The following is a 24,711-nucleotide window of genomic DNA, read 5'->3' as shown; positions in this document are numbered from 1 at the left end:
GGGGCTGAATTCTTTAGAACTTTCCCGTGGGTCTTTGAAATTCTAGGGAAACATAAGTGTTTTCTGATCTAAAGGGAACATAAGTGGGGGTCTGAATCGGAGACTTCAGTGGTTCTGATCAACTTCCAGTTCTGATCTGAGGGGGGACTTGTTGGAAAAGGAACAAAACCAGGGTTGGGTTCATGGACCAGTTGTGAAAGGTAAAAGCACTTCCTCCCAACACACACTTGCCACAACAACACACACAACAAACTTTGGCAAACAACCACACCCACCCAACCACACACACAACCAACACACACAACACACACAACACACCACATCACACCACACCACCCACACCACAAACACGACAACACCCACACACCACAACACACACACACACACACCACAACACACACAACCACCACACACAACACCACAAACACACCACCCCACCTCTCTTCACTAAAGGCTACATCCAGCCCCTTCCGCAATCCTATTCCAAGTTGTGAAACCAATACCACACATCCTGCTGGTTGGGCTCCAGCTTCCTGCTGTGATGTCATTCAACCACCACAATTGAGAGGTGGATGGTGCATCACAGCCCGTCCTGAACCTTCCCACCCCGTCCTTCTGCGTCTGTCCATCCGTGCCTGACTCCCATCCCCCGTCCTGACTCCCCAGGCCCCGTCCTGACCCCTCCGTCCCTGACAATTCCATCCCCGTCCTTGACCTCCCAAAGCGCCGTCCTTGACTCCCAGCCCCCGTCCTGACCCCCAACCCCGTCCCCCTGGACTCCCAGCCCCCGGTCCTGATTCCCAAGCCCCCGCTCCTGGACTCCCAGCTGCATGCCCCCCCGTCCTGGGATCTCCCATCCCCGTCCTACTCCCCCATTCCCCGGTCCTGACTCCCCATCCCCCGATCCCATGCGACAACTCCCCAGCCCCGGCCCTAGACCTCCCAGGCCCCCGTCCTGGGACTCCCAAGGCCCGTCTTGACCTTCCCACCCCGCCCCTGACTCCCAAGCCCCGTCCTGGGGACTCCAGCCCCCGTCCTGACCTCACAGGCTTCCGCCCTGACTCCCAGCCCGTCCTGACCGTCCCCATCCCCACCCCTGACTCCCAGCCCCGTCCTGACTTCCCCAATCCCCGTCTCTGCTCCCATCCCCGTCCTGACTCCCATTCCCCCCTTGACTCCCAGCCCCGTCCTGACCTCCCCACCCCCGCCCCGACCTCCCAGCCCCGTCCCTGACTCCCAGGGGCCCCGTCCTTGACTCCCAACCCCCCGCCCTGACTCCCATGGCCCCCTGTTCCTGACTCCCCAAGCCCCGTCCTGACCCCAAAAGGGCCCCTCCCAGGTACCCGCATTCCCCGTTCCTTAAACCTCCCCGATCCTCTCCCATCGGGCCGTCCTACCATCCATCCCCGTCCTGAACTCCCAGGCCCCGCCCTGGACCTCCCAGCCCCTCTCCTGGACTCCCAAGCCCCGGTCCTGACTCCCATCCCCGCGCCCTGGACCTCCCAGCCCCGGCCTGACTCCCAGCCACCGTCTGGACTCACAGCTCCCGCCCCCTGACTCCCAGCCCGTCCCTGACTCTCCTCCCCACCCTGACCTCCCAGGCCCCCCGTCCTGGACTCCCAATCCCCCGTCCCTGGACTCCCCATACCCCCGTCCTTGGGACTCCCCATCCCCGCCCTGGACTCCCCACCCCGTCCTGGACTCCCCAGGCCCGTTTCCTGGACTCCCAGCCCGCCCTACTCCCCAGCCCCGGTCCTGAATTCCCATTCCGCCCGCCCTCGACTTCCCCAGCCCCGCCCTGACGTCCCATCCCTGCCCCCTGAACTTCCCCAGCAACGTTACCTGGGAACCTCCCCAAAAGCCTGTCCTGACTCCCCAAAGCCCCGGTCCGGAACTCCCATACCCAGTGGACCGACCACCTGACACCCCATAACACAGGTCAAGCTCTCACTTCCCATCTCACTCCCAAGCTTTCAACTCTCACCTACCACCACCACAATTTTGCCTGTCAGCAGCAAACACACACACACACATAAACACTGTGTCCGTTGGTCACTTATCTGTGTGAGTGTGCCGATGTCGCATGATCGTCCATGTGTGTGTGTGTGTGTGTGCATGCATGTGTGTGTGTATGCATGTGTGTGTGTGTGTGTGTGTGTGTGTGTGTGTGTGCACGTGTGTGCACGTGTGATCGTCCATGTGTGTGAGAGTCACAGCTAGCTGGTGTTTCACACCGCCCTAACAGGGAATCACACCCCTTTCCTCTTACACCAAAACAACAACAGTTTCAGTTTAGTGTGTGTTTGTATGCAGGGCAGATGGCAGCTCTGGATACATACATGACTACTGACCTTTATTTAGCCCAAAATAAAGGACAACATTTACCTCAGATTGCGTGCACCTTCAGACAAACTGTACTGGAACATCCAAGCTATATCATGGCAAATTAAGTTCTGGGTAAAAGGTCAAACGTCTGGGATAATTCCCTGATGTGAAATGTACCTAGCGCTATGTGGATAGAGTAGGTTGAGACCAGGTCCTATCTCTCGGAGGGGGGGTATTGGGCCTTAGCCAGATGACAATAAACATGTGGCTAATTGCCTCGGGCTAAAATACCTGCCGTAATAATGATAGCCAAACACGGTCTATTAGGCAGCAGCAGCCATCTGTTGTATCGACTGAAGGGCTGGGAGAGGGTGATAAATGGGAAATCAATGGAGTTGTTGGGGACGTTTTACTGATTTAATGCTCAAATTAGGATGATACAGCAGTTTCCTTTCACTGTTCTGTTCGATTGGTACTAAGCACCGATCTCCAATTCATTGGTCGTACAGGCTGTAATAACTATGTTGTTATAGGCTGCTATTGTCTTTGTCTAGGGTCGTAGGATGTAATTATCTTTGCCTAGGGTCGTTGGATGTTATTATCTTTGTCTCGGGTCGTAAGATGTTATCACTTTGTCTAGGGTCATAGGATGTTATTATCTTGTCGTTAGGGTCATAGGATGTTATGTCTTTGTCTAGGGTCGTAGATGTAATTACTTTTGGCCTAGGGTTCGTTGGAGTTATTATCTTTGTCTCGGTTGTAAGATGTTATCATCTTTGTCTAGGGTCATAGGATTTATTATCTTTGTCTAGGGTCATAGGTGTTTATTATCTTTGTCTCGGTCGTAGCATGTTATCATCTTTGTCTAGGGTCATAGGATGTTATTATCTTTGTCTCGGGTCGTAGGATGTTATTATCTTTGTCTAGGGTCATAGGATGTTATTATCTTTGTTTCGGGTCTTAAAATGTCATCATCTTTGTCTCGAGTCGCTTAGTTTTACTAATCATTCCATGATGAACTGTAAGCTTTAGAGGGATGTTCTTTTCACTGATCTCCCACCTGCAGACCTCAAAGGAAAATGCAAAAACACAATCCTTTATTTGAGTTTGGAATTATATTGATTCTTCATAATGTCAAGTGAAATGAACCAGAGTCTAAAAGGTTATTTAAAACATTAACCTCACAGACCTCAATTTGGAGTGAACATACTGACAAAGCACTTTCATTTAATAATCCTTTGTGCTTTCTCTCCGCAGACTTATAATTAAACTTTCGTTGCAAAACCTTGATCATGTCTTAGAATAAAGATCCAATACAGAGTGTTCTGTGTGCTTTTAAGATATACTTCTTAATCAAAGGGGATTGAGGCTTTAGGCCTACACTCTCTATTGCTGTCAAAAAGTTATTTTAACTTTCTGTGATGATTTTTTTTCAACAAATGTTTCGTTATCAATAAAATGTCACAATAAGGTGCAGAGCGTTCTATTTGCCTTCTGGCGGCAAGGAGACCCAGCTCCGCTAAAACCATTGACAACGGTGTGCAGTTTTCAAGGTATTMTTAAATAAATGTTAACAATTTGGTTGTAATATCATCAAGTCTTGAAGAGCATAGTCAGAACTACACATTTTTGATTATTCCTATAAGGGCACAAGGAGAGACCCAAACGCAGACACAGGAGGCAGATGGTTGCGCTCCGATATTTATTATAACAAAAGGGCTAGGCAAAAGGCAGGTCGAGGACAGGCGAGAGTTCATAAACCAGGTCAGAGTCCAAAAAAGTTGAAGGGGATAGGCAGGCTCGAGGTCAGACAGGCAGAGTGGTCAGGCAGGCGGGTTCTGCGTCAGGACAGGCCAGGGTCAGGGCTAGGAAAACCACTGGTTGACTTGGCAAAACAAGACGAACTGGCCCAGAGAGACAGGAAACACAGGGATAAATACACTGGGGACTAATGGGGAAAACAGGTGACACCTGGAGGTGGGTGAAGACAATCACAAAGACAGGTGAAACAGATCATGCGTGACAATTGCATGCAAAACAATTGCACACATTTAGCTCTATCATCTGAGTTATACAGCAAGTAGGCCTAACTTCAATCTTTTCATGCTCAGTAAACATCAACTGATCATGTCATTTCCGATAAGTGAGGGTTGCCTGATATCTCTCATTATTGGCCACCATTAATTGTATATTTGATTGGTATGTAAAAAAGTTAACTATACCTGACAAGTATGAGTGGTTTAGGTTAATTTCCCATCCTTTGTTGGGTCTGCCTGTCAAGCAGCAGAAGAGCGCATTTGCCAATGTAACGTTACTGTTGGCTGATAATGTTTACTTTGCAAGTTACCAGTAGAAACTTTGTACAGTTGGCTAAACATAGTGGTAAGTAGACCTAATGTACTTTTTTCTCAAACCAAAGTAGGCCTACCTATAGAAGTTAGCTAACATGATCCCCTTTTGAACATTGTTTTTAATTAAGAGTATTTAATCACGATTGCTGCTGACAGACATGATAGGTTACATTGATTGAATTGGCTAGCTAGCTAATAATGACAAATCGGCTAGCTAGCTAACAACAGATCACGTCAATATGGCTAGTTAACAAGCTAACTTTCAGGGGAAAAACTAGTTGGCTATATACAAATATTGTTTGATTTGATTGCCATCTACAGTGGTGATGACAATAGTCCGACTGACAACTTTACCAGGACGATTTCAAGCTCTTTCTAAAAGCCTAATCTCTGACGAAGCAAGCTAAATGACACATTTTGTTTGCTTCAGCTAACTAGCTACATACCAAACGTATCTGGCTACCTTCAAGTAACTGAAAATCCATGATTATTTGATATTGCTATCTAGCTATTTTAAGATGAATGCACTAACTGTAAGTCACTGTCACGCCCTGGCCTTAGTTATCTTTGTTTTCTTTATTATTTTAGTTAGGTCAGGGTGTGACATGGGGGATGTTGGTGTGTTTTTGTCTAGTCGAGGGTGTTTGTATTGTCTAGGGGGTTTTGGTAGAGTTTATGGGGTTGTGTTCWGTGTAGGTGTTTAGGTATGTCTATGGTTGCCTGAGTGGTTCTCAATCAGAGACKGCTGTCTATCGTTGTCTCTGATTGGGAGCCATATTTAAGGCAGCCATAGGCATTAGGCAGGTTGTGGGTAATTGTCTATGTCTATGTTGCATGTTAGCACTTAGTCTGTATAGCGTCACGTTTGTTGTTTTGTTAGTTTGTATAAGTATTTGTTTCGTCTTCATTTTATTAAAGAAGATGTATCATTATCACGCTGCGCCTTGGTCCACTCTTCCACATAAAGACGATCGTGACAGTCACTCTGGATAAGAGTGTCTGCTAAATGACTAAAATGTAAATGTAAAGTTTACTGATTGCTGTATAACTCTGATGATAGAGTTAAATGTGGAATAATCTGAAATGTATAGTTCTGACTATGCTCTTCAAGAGGTGATGATATTAAAACCAAATAGTTATAAAATGTATTTATCAATCCCTTAAACAGCATAGTTGTCAATGGTTTTAGCTGAGCTGGAGGTCTTCGTGCCCCCAGCAGCCAAATCGAAAGCTATTGTGACTTTGTATTGATAACAACCTATAGAAGTCCATGTTCAATCACATGTAAGCCTCAAGGCTTTGTAATGGGCAGCTCCCATGTCTGTCATGTTGAGTGGTTGTGAAGCCAATTCATTTACTTTTATGACTATGGTCAGAGCTACATATTTTAGATTTGTCGCATTCCTGCCACAACCTGGTACAGTGCATTCAGAAAGTATTCACACACCTTGACTTTCCCCCCCCCCAAAAAAATTGTGTTACAGCCTGAATTTAAAATTGACATTATTTGCCATTGGTCTGCAAACAATACCCCTTAATGTCAAAGTGGAATTATGTTTTTAGACATTTTTACAAATTAATTAAAAATTGAAAGTTTACTTGAGTCAATAAGTGTTCAACCCCTTTAATATGGCAAGCTTAAATAAGTTCAGGAGTAAAAATGTGCTTAACGAGTCACATAATAAGTTGCATGGACTCACTCTGTGAGCAGTAATAGTTCAACATGATTTTTGAATGACTACCTCATCTCTGTACCCCACACATACAAGTATCTGTAAGGTCCCTCAGTGGAGCAGTGAATTTCAAACCCAGATTCACCCACAAGGTTGAGGTTTACCAATGCCTCGCAAAGAAGTGCACCTATTGGTAGATGGGTACAAATAAAAAAGCAGACAATGAATATCCATATGAGCATGGTGAAGTTATCACTTACACTTTGGATGGTGTATCAATACACCATGTCACTATAAATATACAGGTGTCCTTCCTAACTTGGAGAGGAAGGAAACTGCTCCGGGATTTSGCCATGAGGACAATGGACACTTTAAAACAGTTACAGAGTTGAATGGCTGTGATAGGAGAAAACTGAGGATGGATCAACAACACAGCAGTTACTCTGTAATACTAACCTTATTGACAGAGTGAAAAATATCCAAAACATGCATCTTGTTTGCAAATAGGCGCTATAGTTATAATGCAAAGAATGTGGCAAAGCAATTCACTTTCTGTCCTAAATACAAAGTGTTATGTTTGGGGCAAATCCAATACATTGCTGAGTACCACTCTCCATATTTTCAAGCATAGCGGTGGCTGCATCATGTTATGACTATGGTTGTAATCGTTAAGAACCGGGAGTTTTTCAGGATAACAAATAAACGGAATGGAGCTAAGCACAGGSAAAATCCTTCAGGAAAACCTGGTTCAGTCMGCTTTCCACCAGACACTGGGAGATTAATTCACCTTTCAGCAGGACAATAACCTAAAACACAAGGCCAAATCTACACTAGTTGCTTACCAAGAAYACTGTGAATGTTCCTGAGTGGTGAAGTTAGTTTTGACTTAAATCTACTAGAAAATCTAAGGCAAATCTGAAAATACTCATAGCTGTAATCACTGCCAAAGGTGTTTTTTTATAAAGTATTGACACAGGGGTATGAATACTTATGTAAATGAGATATTTCTGTATTTAATTTTCAATCAATTTGCTAATATTTCTAAAAACATGTTTTCACTTTGTCATGTGTGTAGATGCATGAGAAAAAACATCTCAATCAATCAAGTGTATTTATAAAGCCCTTTTTACATCAGCCGATGTCACAATGTGCTATACAGAAACCCAGCCTAAAACCTCAAAGAGCAATTGAATCAGTTTTGAATTCAGGCTGTAAAACAACAAAATAAGGAATAAGTCCAGGGGTATGAATACTTTCTGAAGGCACTGCATATGGCCCAGCCATTCCTGGATTTTACGGCGGAGACCTGCGAAATTCGAGGCATCCATCTGAATCTCTATCCGGTGCCAAGTGTTCATTAGCACATTCATCTCATTTGACGTTTGGCCTCTTTCCCTGTTATTTTTGTGTCAGGCGGCGGTGAGTTTGATTGTGGCTTTTATTATCGCAGAAAACATCTCCCCTAAATATCCACGAGCGCTTGTTTACCTTGGTGCGAACGCCCCTCTCCTTGATACTCCAGATCATTTAGCAAATAAAAGAATTGGAGACATGGAGCAATCATTGTGTCATTTTTTCAGCTTCATTTCACAGCATGATTAATTTATCCTTGTCCTTCCAATTAGTTGAACGTCAACTCTTTCTCTATCCACCCAACAGAGGCAACAGTTTTTCAAGTAAACATTTCTTCCCTAAAAAAGGAAAGTAAGATATGAAACCTCTTTATCTCACTTACAATGGACATTACTCCATTACATCATTTAGTTTGGGAACTTAAATGGCTCCACTCTTCTAACAAAGTAACATAACATCCCACTCTCAATCTTTAAGTTAAAGTAGGGTTTCCAACAACACAGTTTGAGGCTTTATATCCCTTTAAATCTCAGTTTGCGTATCATGACACATTATTTCCTCTCAGTCAGAAGTTGCCACTTGTCAGACGCTTGTCATACACTGTGGACAGTGTAAGGTGGGTTGCGTTGGGCAGCCTAGTGTGTGACTCACTAGAGCCCTGGTCAGCCATCAAGACTTCCTGCCTCTGCCCCTGGCATGCTATACCACTCAGATGGATTAGGGGATATTAAGCGCCAGAGAGTGGGGCCACTAGCAGAGCCGGGGGTGTTCATGACAGAGCATGGCAGGATGCATGACAGGTGTGTTGTGGTTCCAGGCTGCTGGCTCTTTTAGTCTGTACTGGATCGTATAGCTGGCGGATGGGGATCGGAGACGGGTTGGATTTTGTGGAGTTAGGTAAGTATAAGGTTTTGTACAATCTCTCTCTCTCTCCATCCAGGCCATCTGGCCTAGCTTGTCAAGCACTTAGCTCTTATCCCGGCCACAGCACTCACTGGTAATGACACAGTATCGCTCATTGTCACCCTAACAGTCATCACTGTACCAATACCAGGGGTCACAGGTGCACCACTCCAAAACGCCACTCTGACCTTGGCCAGAACAGCATCAGTGACAGGCCAACAGCCACGTCTGAGGATCAGGCAGGCAGGCAAACCGATTTGTTCTCTGTTTGCACAAGGATGACCTTTGATTCATTTTAGAGTTATTTAGCTTTCATAATTCTGAGTTAGAGTTGTTATTCTGTTGCATTCATTGTTGAATAATGCTGGAAGCACATTTTGTATTGTTTCTGTGAGCATCCAACAACAATATCTAAAAGTCCTTAACAGACACAAAAGGGAATATTACCTTGTTGAATATTTAATAACACCCTTCATTTTTACAGCAATGTCAAAAACTCATAGAATCCAATTAATCTGTGTTATGAGAATGTATGGCCAGAGACCAAACAGTAAGTCATCCATCAATTGATAATAACAATGCACAGAGGATATGGCCTTATGGGCCAGCAGAGTTGTGAAGTGCTACAGTAAGCAAAATCTCCTGTTTGTTCATCTTTATTTTTCACCTACTGCTGTATTCATTAAAAACTGCCCAAAGGTATCTAAAAGGGCTTGGCACATTAATCCAGAGTTTAAATATCCCAGATGTAAGTTCCAACTTAATCAATACACTCATATAGACCTACAAAACTTCCACACCCACATAAAGAATACTACAGTTTACTATAGAATACTATAGTACGTATAGTATTCTGTAGTAATCAATAGTACTGTATACTGTAGAATGCTATACTCCACTCTGTTGTATCCCACGATCATGTGTAGTACTTACTATAGAATTGCATAGTGTGCTGTAGAATACTGCACACTAATTTTATAAAGATAATAAAACAAAAACACTATAGTAAAAAGTACAGTAATGTCCCCAAAAACACTACAATAAACACTGCAGTATACTACGATAATGTCCACAAAAACACTACAGTAAATTTTACAGTATACTACAGTGAAGTCAGCAAAAACACTTCAGTAAATACTACAATAAAGTCTGTAAAAACAGGTACTTATAAAATAGTATGCTATAGTATTTTTTCAAGTAGGCACAAGTTAATTTATAGAACAGATGGAGAGGGTTGGCTGAGAGTACAGTATGTATAGGGCCTTCGGAAAGTATACAGACCCTTGACTTTTTCCACGTCACGACTTCCGCCGAAGTCGGCTCCTCTCCTTGTTCGGGCGGCGTTCGGCGGTCGACGTCACTGGCTGTCTAGCCATCGCCGCTCCATTTTCATTTATCCATTTGTTTTGTCTTGTTCCCTGCACACCTGGTTTTCATTCCCCAATCACACTACATGTATTTATTCCTCTGTTCCCCCTCATGTCGTTGTGTGAAATTGTTTGTGTGTTACGTGTTTTTGTACGCACTAGGCTTGCGTGCGTTTTTTCCCAGTGTTATTTCACGAAGCCTGTTTGTATTGTTATACATTTGATGTTTTGTAACTGTTTTGCTTTACACTTTGCCTTGTTGGCTGGAGGTTTTTTGACGCAGCTGCGTCCATCTGTATCTCTCTCCTGCCAAAATAAAGTGTGCGCCTGTTCACAATTCTCTGCTCTCCTGCACCTGACTTCACCACAAGTACGTAATCTAAACACAATACCCCATAATTAGAAAGCAAAAACAGTGTTTAGAAATGTTTGCTAATTTATAGAAAATAAAAAAACTGAAATATAACATTTACGTATTCAGACCCTTTATTCGGTACTTTGTTGAAGCACCTTTGGCAGTGATTACAGCCTTGAGTCTTCATGGGTATGATGCTACAATCTTAGCACACCTGTATTTGGAGAGTTTCTCCTATTCTTCCCCGCAGACCCTCTCAAGCTCAGTCAGGTTGGATGGGGAGCGTCGCCGCACAGCTATTTTCAGGTCTCTCCAGAGATGTTCGATTGGGTTCAAGTCCGGGCTCTGGCTGGGCCACTCAAGGACATTCAGAGACTTGTCCCAAAGCCACTCCTGCGTTTTCTTGGGTGTGTGCTTAGGGTCGTTCCTGTTGGAAGGTGAAACTTTGCCCCAGTCTAAGGTCCTGAGTGCTCTGGAGCAGGTTTTCATTAAGGATCTCTGTATTTTGCTCCGTTCATTTGTGCCTCGATCCTGACTTGTCTCCCAGTCCCTGATGCTGAAAAATATCCTCACAGCATGATTCTGCCACCACCATGCTTCACCTTAGGGATGGTGCAAGGTATCCTCCAGACGTAACGCTTGGCATTCAGGCCAAAGAGTTCAATCTTGGTTTCATCAGACCAGAGAATCTTGTTTCTCATGTTCTGAGAGTCTTTAGGTGCCTTTTGGTAAACTCCAAGCAGGCTGTCATGTGCCTTTTACTGAGGAATGGCTTCCACTCTGGCCACAGCACTCCACTGATTGGTGGAGTGCTGCAGAGATGGTTGTCCTTCTGGAAGGTTCTCCCATCTCCACAGAGGAACTCTAGAGCTCTGTCAGAGTGACCATCGGGTTCTTGTTCACCTCCCTGACCAAGGCCCTTCTCCCCTGTTTGCTCAGTTTGGCAAACGTCTACCATTTAAGAATGATGGGAGGCCACTGTGCTCATGGGGACCTTCAATGCTGCAAAAATGTTTTGATACTCTTCCCCAGAACTGTGCCTCGACACAAATCTGTCTCGAAGCTCTTTGGTAAATTCCTTCGACCTTAATGGCTGGGTTTTTGCTCTGACATGCACTGTCAACTGTGGGACCTTACATAGACAGGTGTGTGTACCTTTCCAAATCATGTCCAATCAGTTAAATTTGCCATAGGTGGACTCCAATCAAGTTGTAGAAACATCTCAAGGATGATGGCCTCTAAACCTTCAAGCTGCATACTGGACCCTATTCCAATTAAACTACTGAAAGAGCTGCTTCCTGTGCTTGGCCCTCCTAGGTTGAACATAATAAACGGCTCTCTATCCACCGGATGTGTAACAAACTCACTAAAAGTGGCAGTAATAAAGCCTCTCTTGAAAAGCCAAACCTTGACCCAGAAAATATAAAAAAACTATTGGCCTATATCGAATCTTCCATTCCTCTCAATTTTTTTTGAAAAAGCTGTTGCGCAGCAACTCAATGCCTTTCTGAAGACAAACAATGTATACGAAATGCTTCAGTCTGGTTTTAGACCCCATCATAGCACTGAGACTGCACTTGTGAAGGTGGTAAATGACCTTTTAATGGTGTCAGACCGAGGCTCTGCATCTGTCCTCGTGCTCCTAGACCTTAGTGCTGCTTTTGATACCATCGATCACCACATTCTTTTGGAGAGATTGGAAACCCAAATTGGTCTACACGGACAAGTTCTGGCCTGTCTAGATCTTATCTGTCGGAAAGATATCAGTTTGTCTCTGAATGGTTTGTCCTCTGACAAATCAACTGTACATTTCGGTGTTCCTCAAGGTTCCGTTTTAGGACCACTATTGTTTTCACTATATATTTTACCTCTTGGGGATGTCATTCGAAAACATAATGTATATAAACTATTCATTGCTGATGGATGGAACGAGGCACGCTGTAGCATTTCACATGTCTCCGCATAGAGGAGCCCCATTAGTGTGCTCCATCGCATAGAGCCTGTTGTCAGCGCCATAAGAAGTGGATGCTGCAACAGCTCTACTTTAAAAACTCGGACCAAAACAGAGATGCTGTTCTAGTCCCAAAGAGAAACACAAGGAGATCTCTCTGTTGAACTCTGACAATTATCTTGATGTGTACAGTCGTTCAAATAAAACTTTGAAGACTTCGGCGTTACTCTGGACCCTGATCTCTCTCTTTGATAAACTATCAAGACTGTTTCAAGGACAGCTTTTTCCATCTACGTAACATGCAAAAAATCAGAAACTTTGCTGGCCAAAAAATTATGCAGAAAAATGTATCCATGCTTTGTTACTTCTAGTTAGACTACTGTCAATGCTCTACTTTCCGCTACACGGATAAGTAATACTAAATAAACTTCAGTTAGTGCTAATACGGCTGCTAGAATCCTGACTGAACCCAAATTGACATTTACTCCAGTGCTAGCTCCCTACCTGGCTTCCTGTTAAGGCAAGGGCTGATTTCAAGGTTTTACTGCGTCTAATCAGCATTACATGGGCTTGCTTCTACCTATCTTCCGATTTGGTCCTCCCATACATACTACACCGTACGCTACACGGTCAAAGCGCAGGCCTCCTAATTGTCCTAGAATTTCTAAACAACGCTAGGAGGCAGGCTTTCTCCTATAGAGCTCCATTTTATGGAATGGTCTGCCTACCCATGTGAGAGACGCAGATCGGTCTCAACCTTAGTCTTTACTGAAGACTCATTCTTCAGTAGGTCATATGATTGGTGTTGTCTGGCCCAGAGTTGAAGGTGAACGAAGGCTCTGGAGCAACGAACCGCCCGCTGTCTCTGCCTCGGCCGGTTTCCCCCTCTCCCACTGGGATTCTCGCCTCTAACCCTATTACAGGGCTGAGTCACTGGCTTACTGGTGCTCTTCATGCCGCCCTAGGAGGGGTGCGTCACTTGAGTGGCGGTTGATCACTGACGTGATCTTCCTGTCTGGGTTGCGCCCCCCCTTGGTTGTGCCGTGGCGGAATCTTTGTGGGCTATACTCGCCTTGTCTCAGGATGGTAGTTGGTAGTTTAGTTTTCCCATCTATTTGGGGCTGTGCTTTGGCAAAGGTGTGGTTGTTCCTTCCTGTTGTTGGCCCGTCCAGTCCGCGGGTATCATGGATGGGCCACAGGTCTCCTGACCCTCCTGTCTCAGCGTCCAGTATTATGCTGCAGTAGTTTATGTGTCGGGGGCTAGGTCAGTCTGTATATCTGATACTTTCTCCTGTTCTTATCTCGGTGTTCAGTCGTGATTTGAGTATGCTGTCTCTACTTTAATTTCAGCTCATTTCTGCTCCTTTCTTTCTTCTCTCGAGGACCGCTGAGCCTAGGACCATGCTGATCCAGTGACTATCCTCGTCACGCCATGACTCCTTGCTTGTCCCTCAGTCCAGCGTGGCTCTCGTGCTGCGTCTTCCTCTACAGTATATTCAAGCTTGTTCTGCCTGCGGCTATGGAACCCTGACCTGTTCACCGGACGTGACTACCTGTCCCAGACCTGCTGTTTTCAACTCTCTGATGACGCAGGCGGTAACTTACTCCGAATGAGTCGCTATGAGAAACATCACTGACATTTCTCCGCTGTCTGGTTGACTTGCCTGCCCCTCGACCTACTGTGATTATTATTATTTGACCATGCTGGTCATTTCTGAACATTTGAACATCTTTGCCATGTTCTGTTATAATCTCCACCCGGCACAGCCAGAAGAGGACTGGCCACCCCTCATAGCCTGGTTCCTCTCTAGGTTTCTTCCTAGGTTTTCGCCTTTCTAGGGAGTTTTTCCTAGCCACCGTGCTTCTACACCTGCATTGCTTGCTGTTTGGGGTTTTAGGCTGGGTTTCTGTACAGCTGATGTAAGAAGGGCTATATAAATACATTTGATTTGATGATCAATGGAAACAGGATGCACCTGAGCTCAATTTCGAGTCTCAAAGCAAAGTGTCTGAATACCTATGTAAATAAGGTTAATTTTTAATACATTTGCAAAAATGTCTAAAACCCTTTTTTCACTTTGTCATTATGGGGTATTATGTGTAGATCGCTTATTTTTTTAAATCCATTTTAGAATATGGCTGTAACGTAACAAAATTTGGAAAACGGGATCTGAATACTTTTCGAATGCACTGTACTCTGTGATGCTGTTCACTACACTGAGCAGAGCGTAAAACTAATACTATTGGCACTCTGTGCTCAGCACTCTGTGCTGTTCACTACACTAAGCAGAGCTTAAAATGAATAGTATGTACTCTGATGTTGTTCACTACATTCCATCTATAAATTGATTCAAATTCATCCTATGAACTGGTTTGCCATTATTTATTAATTGAATTGAATACGACCCCAGGTCAGCCACTGGCTGTGGAAACTAAACTCTGTCTGTGATGGTTTGATGACAAAGTTGTGTGTGTGTTCACTGGGCTATCTCTGCTCTGAGACAGACAAGGATGCTGAGGGGTAAATATAGTTATCTATCTCCTCTCTATTTTGGCCCTCTGTTGTCTGGCGTCCCCCAGCAATGTGTACAGTGACTCAGCCTCAGGGCTGCATCTCAATCCAAAAGAGCTGTCCCTTCTTCACTCCCATTCATGGATCTGTAATGACTGTGTGAAACTGAGCAAATACTGCATCTAGTTTCTGAAATATACAGTATCTGTCAAAACTTTGGACACACCTACTCATTCAAGGGTTTTTCTTTATTTGTACTATTTTCCATATTGTAGAATAATAGTGAATACATCAAAACTATGAAATGACACATGGAATCATGTAGTAACCAAAAAAGTGTTAAACAAATCAGAATAGATTTAGATTCTTCAAAGTAGCCACCCTTTGCCTTGATGACAGCTTTCTACACTCTTGGCATTCTCTCAACCAGCTTCACCTGGAATGCTTTTCCAAAAGTGTTGAAGGAATTCCTACATATGTTGAGCATTTGTTGGCTGCTTTTCCTTCACTCTGCGGTCCAACTCATCCCAAAGCATCTCATTTGGGTTGAAGTCGGGTGATTGTGCAGGCCAGGTTATCTGATGCAGCATTCCATCACTCTCCTTCTTGGTCAAATAGCCCTTACCCAGCCTGGCGGTGTGTTGAGTCATTGTCTTTTTGAAAAAACAACTAAGCACAAAGCAGATGGGGTGGCGTATCGCTGCAAAATGCTGTGGTAGCCATGCTGGTTAAGTGTGCCTTGAATTCTAAATAAATCACAGTGTCACCAGCAAAGCACCCCCACACCATCACACCTCTTCCTCCATGCTTCACGGTGGGAATCACACATGCAGAGATCATCTGTTCACCTACTCTGCGTCTCACAAATACACGGCGGTTGGAATCAAAAATCTCAAATTTGGACTCATCAGACCAAAGGACAGATTTCCACCAGTCTAATGTCCATTGCTCGTGTTTCTTGGCCCAAGCAAGTCTCTTCTTATTATTGGTGTCCTTTAGCCGTGGTTTCTTTGCAGCAATTCGATAATGAAGGCCTGCTTCACGCAGTCTCCTCTAAACAGTTGATGTTAATGTGTCTGATACTTGAACTCTGTGAAGCATTTATTTGGGGCTGCAATTTATGAGGCTGGTAACTCTAATGAACTTGTCTTCTGCAGCAGAGGTAACTCTGGGTCTGTCCTTCATAGGGCTTGATGGTTTTTGCGACTGCACTTGAAGAAACTTTAAAAGTTCTTGAAAGTTTCCGCATTGACTGACCTTCATGTCTTAAAGTAATGATGGACTGTCGTTTCTCTTTTCTTATTTTAGCTCTTCTTGCCATACTATGGACTTGGTATTTTACCAAATCGGGCTAACTTCTCTACGCCACCCCTACCTTGTCACAACACAACTGATTGGCTCAAACGCATTAAGAAGGAAAGAAATTCCACAAATTAACTTTTAATTAACAAGGAACACATGTTAATTTAAATGCATTCCAGGTGACTACCTCATGAAGCTGGTTCAGAGAATGCCAAGAGTGCGCAAAGCAATCATCAAGGCAAAGGGTGGCTACTTTGTAGAATCTCAAATATAAAATATATTTTGATTTGTTTAACACTTTTTTGGTTACTATATGATTCCATATGTGTTATTTCATAGTTTTGATGTCTTCACTACTATTCTACAACGTAGAAAATAGTAAAAATAATTATAAAATTATCCTAATAAAAACCCTGCAATGAGTAGGTGTGTCCAAACTTTTGACTGGTACTGGATCTATAGCCTATCCAGTCCTATCAGATCTGTGATGGGGGAGTGGGGGACGGGAGAAGGAAGGAGAGTGAGTGAGGGAAGAACAGAAGGGAATATAATTTTTGGAATGAGACACAGCCTTCAACTTACCCCAGACCCCATCCTGCCTTGCTGTCCCTCCGTGTACCCAGCATCCTTTGAGCTTCTTATCTCCAACCTTAACCACCTCCCCTCTTGTCAACTGGACACTGCTGCTGTCTGAATAGGGAGTACGACACAGGGATATATTGTCTTTAGAACCACAGTCAAATGGAGGTTGGCTATAAAGTGAACTACAAAAATAGGTTGGCATTCCAAGATGAAGATTAATAAAGTTGTGTTTCAATCAATTGTGAGTATATATTTTGATTTCCTTTTTATGTTGTTGTAATATTATTATTTATATTTTTACAATGCAAAACATACACATACAAACGACAACCTCACACAGACATCAACTACATCACCCCTTCCCAGACCCACCTGCCCACACCCTCATCTCCGGCGCCCGCATCACGAGCCGCCACATGGCCTCAAACTGCACCATTTTGTTTCTCTCCGTCGCCCACGCACTTTCAACATTTAGATAATAAAGCATTTGACCTTTCCATTGTGTTAACGACAGATTGGTTGATTTACAGTTTTTAAGTATACATTTTTTCAAGATGATTGATGACAAAAGTATCATCCAACCCATCGGGTATTTCACTACACCCCCATATGCCATGTCTTGAAATATGCAGACAGACAGATTAAAAGTAAGTTTACATTGGAATACTTTTGACAACAATATTTCTAACTCCGCCCATGACTTTTGGACTTCCTAGAATTCCCGGAAGGCATAGATTATTGAGTCATTGTCAGATTTACACTTAAGACATGACTGCCATTGTGCTGTAGAATTTGGGAATTATGTCTCTTGTAAAATAAATGCCATAAATTAGTTTATACTGGATAAAGCGTACATTTTTGTTCACTGTAATTTTGTTAGTTATGTTCCAACATTCCCTCCATCTTGTGACAACATCAGTTCTTTTTAAGTTTTGGTTCCAGTAGTTTATTATTTTTTTCTAAGAGATTGTCAGTTGGACAGGCTCTCCGCAAGATTTTGTATATTTTACCTATCATATGAATATCCTTTGCTAACTCAAATAGGTTTCCCTCAAGGTTGCTCTGATGTCTTAAAGATTTCAAATCCAAATTGTGTGATATAAAACTTTGAAGTTGCATGTATTTGAAAATATCTACATTGATCAATCCAAAATTGCTTTTGAACCAGTTGAGCTGACAGCTGTTCTGCACTGTTTCGCTATAGATGTATTCATCAGTCTAGCAATATATTTGATTAATGTGGCAGTGTTCTAGAAAGCTATGACTTTTGACTTTCATTTATGTCTGAGAAGAAAAAAAAGGTCAACCCATATGATCTAGTACACAATAAAAGTATAATAAAACATACAAATATGATATTTAAAAAAATATGATGAATGAATAAGCCTTTTCACTATAATGTTTTAGGAACATCTACCCAAAATATTTCACCTTCTTTATTACTTTATCAAACATATCATGACATTAGTGATAGTCATAATCTGTTAAGTTTGTTCAATATTTACGTATAAATCAATATTTGGGCCATTTAAACAGCATGCATCCTTCCTATAGACAAGTTGAGAAGGGCTATGTAAAGGTCTCGATTTTGTCATTCTGAGCATATGGAAAGTGTCTGCCTCCAACGTAAACAAAATTAGTTCTTTACTTATTTTAGGTTTAATAAAGTGTGTAGGTCGAATTCTTTATTGTACAGTGATTGTTTTGCCATGTCTGCTGTAAAGCAGTCGAGCTGGATAAATGTTTTTCTAAGGACCGCCCCTTTGACGTAACGTTGCAGTGAAGTGATATAAATTGATGTAATGACGCAGCAAACCACCAGAGGGAGGTAAATACACGTTTATTCGACAGATGAATAAATTTAGAAAAATATGTTTACATTACTTATATTATGGATTTCCCAAGTCAGAAGACAGCCATCCAGACCTTTCTAGGGTTATGTAAACGTCATCTTTCGAATATTTGACAGATGACTGTCAGCAATAATGCAGTTATGGAAATACATTTATTTCCTATTACCAAGTAATTTACAGTTTCTATGCCTTTTGTTTTCCATGTGGATCATTTTATCGGTGAATTCTGACAAGCTGTCCAAGGATTACTCCATAGGGTCGAGTTTTTAGGGAAAGATATTAGTTCTTGTAGAATACGTAACATTTTCTTCCATGTTGTTGTAGTGTTCTTAACTATGAAGTTGTTATTGTTCTTAGCTTTATCATTGGAAAATAGACACATCAAAAGATTCTGGTGATGAACATGCTCATCTTCAATATGTATCCATCGTTCCTCTTTAGTGCATTGAACTATATGTCGCAAGTAAAGGCCTTGGGTGGTGAGTTGATACAATTCCAAGTCTGGAAAGTTAAAACCACCCAAAGACTTAGGATGATGTAAAACTTTCCTTTTAATTCTATGACTTTTATTTGCCCATAGAAAGTCTGTTATGACCAAGTATACGTTTTTAAAGAACGTCTTCGACGAGGTAATTGGTATTACCAAGACTAAGTATAAAAACTTTGCGAGCCATGCCATTCTGAATAGGTTTATTCTACCTGTTAGATTCATGGGACGATAGTTTTTTCCGTCCAAGGGTTAATTAGATCTTTAGTGTCAGTCGATCTGGAGTCGGCTTGCGTGGTATGATTACAGCCAACTCCTACATGAGTCTGAGGCACAAAGGATTATCTGAAAAACGTTCACAGCAAGATGTGTTTACAGGCTAAGAAAGAGAGAGAGGTGAAAATCAATACCAAGTGAAAAGATGTGTTGCTGAATAACAGAGAAACTCGAAGGGAACCAGTACTTCTGAAGTACCACTAATGCACTCCAATTCATACTCAGCCATTAAGTAAAGCCAGGAATTTAGTGGGCAGACTGTCCTCCCTCCCTATGCTAATTCCTGGTTATACAAGATAATAGGGTTCAGATGAGGGGTTCTTTCTGATGTTTTATTTCTTCAACAGACCTGCTGTGATTATAAGCTATCCAGAGAATGTTTTATGTTCAAGGTCTGTGAATTATTTTTTTTTTTTAATTAAATATCTCTCTGTGGTTGTTCCACCTCAAAAAGCACAAGAAAGAGGATTTCGACACCCACCATCTCAGACTGGTCTGAAATCATTTCTGTAGTTATACTTTTTTCAAAGACTAACTTTTAGCATTTGTTGCACAAATCCAATGCAAGTTAATGGTACCTGCAGTTGAAGTGGGAAGTTTACATACACTTAGGTTGAAGTCATTAAAACTTGTTTTTCAACCACTCCACAAATTTCTTGTTAACAAACTATAGTTTTGGCAAGTCGGTTAGGACATCTACTTTGTGCATGAACAAGTAAGTTTTCAACAATTGTTTACAGACAGATTGTAGCACTTAAAATTTGCTGTTCATAATTCCAGTGAGTCAGAAGTTTGCATACACTAAGTTGACTGTGCCTTAAACAGCTTGGAAAATTCAAGAAAATTATGTCATGGCTTTATAGAGCTTCTGATAGGCTAATTGACATAATTTGAGTCAATTGGAGGTGTACCTGTGGATGTATTTCAAGGCCTACCATCAAACTCAGTGCCTCTTTGCTTGACATCATGGGAAAATCAAAAGAAATCAGCCAAGACCTCAGACCTCCACAAGTCTGGTTCATCCTTGGGAGCAATTTCCAAATGCCTGAAGGTACCACGTTCATCTGTACAAACAATAGTACGCAAGTATAACACTATGGGACCACGCAGCCGTCATACCGCTCAGGAAGGAGACGCGTTCTGTCTCCTAGAGATGAATGTACTTTGGTGTGAAAAGTGCAGATCAATCCCAGAACAACAGCAAAGGACCTTGTGAAGATGCTGGAGGAAACAGGTAGAAAGTATCTGTATCCACAGTAAAACGAGTCCTCTATGACATAACCTGAAAGGCCGCTCAGCAAGGAAGAAGCCACTGCTCCAAAACCGCCATAAAAAGCCAGACTACGGTTTGCAACTGCACATGGGGACAAATATCGTACTTTTTGGAGAAATGTCTCTGGTCTGATGAACAAAAATAGACTGTTTGGCCATAATGAACATCGTTATGTTTTGGAGGAAAAACCCCCATCATGTTGTGGGGGTGCTTTGCTGCAGGAGGGACTGGTGCACTTCACAAAATAGATGGCATCATGAGGATGGAAAACTATGTGTATATATTGAAGCAACATCTCAAGACATCAGTCTGGAAGTTAAAGCTTGGTCGCAAATGGGTCTTCCAAATGGACAATGACCCCAAGCATACTTCCAAAGTTGTGACAAAATGGCTTAAGGACAACAAAGTCAAGGTATTGGAGTGGCCATCAAAGCCCTGACCTCAATTCTATAGAAAATGGGTGGGCAGAACTGAAAAAGCATGTGCGAGCAAGGAGGCCTGACTCAGTTACAGCTCTGTCAGGAGGATTGGGCCAATATTCACCCAACTTATTGTGGGAAGCTTGTAGAAGGCAACCCAAATCGTTTGACCCAAGTTAAACCATTTAAAGGCAACGCTACCAAATACTAATTGAGTGTATGTAAACTTCTGACCCACTGGGAATGTGCAGATTTTTTTTTAAGCTGAAATAAATCATTCTCTCTACTATTTTTCTGATATTTCAAATTATTAAAATAAAGGGTGTGATCCTAACTGACCTAAGACAGGGAATTTTTACTAGGATTAAATGTCAGGAAATGTGAAAAACTGAGTTTAAATGTATTTGGCTAAGGTGTATGTAAACTTCCAACTTCAACTGTATATTAGCATTTTCGCACTTCATATCTAAATAATTTCAAGTAATGTAATTGAGTTACACAAATGTATGGATACTTTAGGATGATTTGAACATGAAGCATGAAAATGCTAATATATATACAATTGACTTGAATTGGATTTGTGCCACAAATGCTAAATCGTTAGCATTTGAAACAGTGGGCAGGTAAACAAAACCAAAGCATGGGTTGCTGTTGTACCTTGTCCATAGAATGCTTACAGGCTATGGAAACCAATATGTAATTTTGTAATTTGTTTAACGATCCCAATAAAATTGAGGGGGGGATTATGTATTTTTAATCACCTAATAGCAGGAACAGCATCATTTAGTGTTCAGAACATGGCAATATCAGGACGTAGGATGGGACATAAACAAAATACTGCAAAGTTGCTTAGGAGCTAGAAGCAGAGCTGCCATGTCTGTTGGCGCCATCTTTCTCTTGTGGGTTTTGAATATCAGTCCTCATCAGGTTTAGAAGTTGGAGTTTTGTGGCGATTTCCCAAGCTAACAAATTAAACACAATTCATTGAATAAACAATTTAATTAATTGCCAATATCCACTTTATGCAAGACAAAGTGCTTCTATTACAAACTCCTACATCTTGGTGTGGAATCTGTCCATATCAGCTAGTAAGAGTATCTACAATATTAGATATAAAAGTGTATAAAAATGTATGAAAGTCAATTTTTGCCAATTACATTTCATTGTTTGTTTTTCTAAGCCGTCTATGCAGCTGTCAGCAGCATTGATTTCCTGGATAAAGACATATCTACCAAGGTGACGATGCTTTACCAGGCAGTGGCTTTTGTTTGTGAAATTCAACTCAGTCTGTTTTCTCTCTGTGTAACAGCCTGATTCACTGCACCTCAGGCACACACGGATACGCACACGCACACAACATTATTATTCATCGTATTCAGCTCTAAAAGTACAGGTAGTCTGTCAGTACCTTCACAACCATGTTATGTACAGAACACTGACTGAATAGATAGATGTTGCTGTGTAGATTATCTGATATCTGATGATGATTCCTCTTTCAACAATATTTGGAAGTGTGTTCTAATGATTGATGTCATTCAAGGTCATGCTGAAAGAAATATACTGAGTATTGATACATAACAAATGTCTTTTGTTGCCTATAATCAAATCGCAAAGCGCCTCACAATGGGTTAGGATTGACTCCTTCTGGAGAAAACAGACTAAGGTTGTACCAGTGGTTGGAAGCTTAATTTCCAACACTACATAGGCTGTGTAGCCCCTGACGCAGGCAATGTATACAGGACAATTCCCCTGTTGTATATCACCTTGGAAACCTGGAAATGTGAATATTCTCATTTTATTTTTCATGCCATTTGTTATCACACTGAATCAATGGCTTAGTGCACACTCTACATCCTGTGATGTAACATCTCCTCAGTATAATATTATCATGTTAACACAGAAGCACAAGCACTAGCACTGTTAACATTCTCAAATTGCATTTTTATTCCCCTCCCTAGTTTTTTCATTTCACTCTGATACAAAATGCTGCCCCAGTGTGCTTTAGGACCATGCAGACGCCTCAGAGCGGTCTGTTGTGCAGTTTCAGACTGCTGGATTTAGGACTGCACAGACAGCACAGTGCTTTCGGACAGGTTGTGTGAAGGCAAAGCTTTTGAAAGGCTGGCTTAGGATCAGCACTTGTCTAAACATCGGACTGTTAACATGGTTACTTCATGGATATCAGTCTGAAAGAAGTTGCTGTAAAAAAGACACAATAGTCTCTACAAGCTAGAATGTTGAATAAAGTTCTATTTAAACATATTTTACCGATTGTCCGTGCTGTTGGTCCTTTTGGCGGTAGAAGGTGGAGATAGGGTATCCACAGGAAAGTGTTGTTTCCCAGACTTTTTGCGGCATCGGTAGGTTCGGTTGCTTGTATTTTCCATATCCTGACGCATTTCATGTGTTGCACAATGTGTAAACAATAGCCAAATGTAATCGCACGTTGTCGACTAAAGCCTGTTACCTTACAATCAGCTGGAAGTGCTTGGGAAATTTTCCAGCTGATTGCGTTGGACAATGTTTAGTTTGTGCTTCGGTTAAACTGAGCCATTGTTGACATATTGTGCAAGTCGCATGTTAATTGCATCAGCATTGAAAATACAAACCGATATCCAGACCAGTGTACTGAAAGTCGGGTTAATAAGATTGCTCTGTGGATATTTTGTCTCAGATTACCTCATACCACAGGAGGCTGCTGAGGGGAGGACGGCTCATAATAATGGCTAGAAAGGAGTAAATGGAATGATATCAAACACATGGAAACATGTGTTTGATGTGTTCAATACCATTCAATTTATTTATTTTCCCGACATTTTTATGAGCCCCTCCACCACAATTAAGGTGCCACCGGCCACCGGTGCCTCCCACATAAGGACAAAATCAGCGGACATCGGGTAAAGTACGTTCAAATTAAGTTTATTCAACAGTCTGACTTGTGATGGGACTGTTCACCAAAAGTGAGCCTACATATTAGAGATGAGAAAGTAATCTTCCACTGTTAGTCGTAGAGGCTTAGACCAGCATGGGAGAGTTGAACAGAGGCAATTGCTGTCAGTGTGCATGCGTTGCGCTCTTACTCCTTGTTGTAAAAGCAAGCAGAGCAGAAACGGCTACTATTTAGTTGACAGATGTAGCTGGCAAGGTAACTGCTGTTTGACTTAACAGGAAGAAAAAAATGAAACTACTGTTTATTCGCAGTGCTGAACTTGTAACTGACATGTAACATTATCTAATGTTTCCTCCCCTCTCGACTGAGGTGAATTAACTAGATAGTAGCTACCACAGTCAGTTCGGCTCTAGCTATCTGTCAGATATGGCTATAATAGCCACCTCATATCACTATCTAACAGCTGTTGTGTGTTTGTTAATGTTTTGTAGCCTTTGTTTTGTCCTGTTTGAAAATACACTACCGTTCAAAAGTTTGGGGTCACTTAGAAATGTCCTTGTTTTTGAAAGAAAAGCAAATTTTTTGTCCATTAAAATAACATCTAATTGATCAGAAATACAGTGTAGACATTGTTAATGTTGTAAATGACTATTGTAGCTGGAAACGGCTGATTTTTAATGGAATATCTACATAGGCGTACAGAGGCCCATTATCAGCAACCATCACTCCTGTGTTCCAATGGCACGTTGTGTCAGCTAATCCAAGTTTATAATTTTAAAAGGCTAATTGATCATTAGAAAACCATTTTGCAATTATGTTAGCACAGCTGAAAACTGTTG

The 24,711-nt window shown here is 42.2% G+C and overlaps 1 long non-coding RNA gene across 1 annotated transcript; it reads right to left on the bottom strand.

Moving 5' to 3' along the window:
• Positions 1 to 4,017: 4,017 nt before the first annotated feature.
• Positions 4,018 to 23,510, bottom strand: LOC111966991 (uncharacterized). Its single transcript, XR_002877707.2, has 3 exons — positions 23,251 to 23,510; positions 16,675 to 16,782; positions 4,018 to 4,229 (listed from the first exon to the last, which is right to left on the bottom strand). It is a non-coding gene; the product is annotated as an uncharacterized lncRNA (long non-coding RNA).
• Between the last annotated feature and the right edge of the window lie 1,201 nt (positions 23,511 to 24,711).

The sequence above is a fragment of the Salvelinus sp. IW2-2015 genome, linkage group LG8 (genome assembly GCF_002910315.2).
Source record: "Salvelinus sp. IW2-2015 linkage group LG8, ASM291031v2, whole genome shotgun sequence".
In the NCBI taxonomy this organism is placed as follows: Eukaryota; Metazoa; Chordata; class Actinopteri; order Salmoniformes; family Salmonidae; genus Salvelinus; species Salvelinus sp. IW2-2015.
This window is presented reverse-complemented; position numbering and strand designations above follow the sequence as displayed.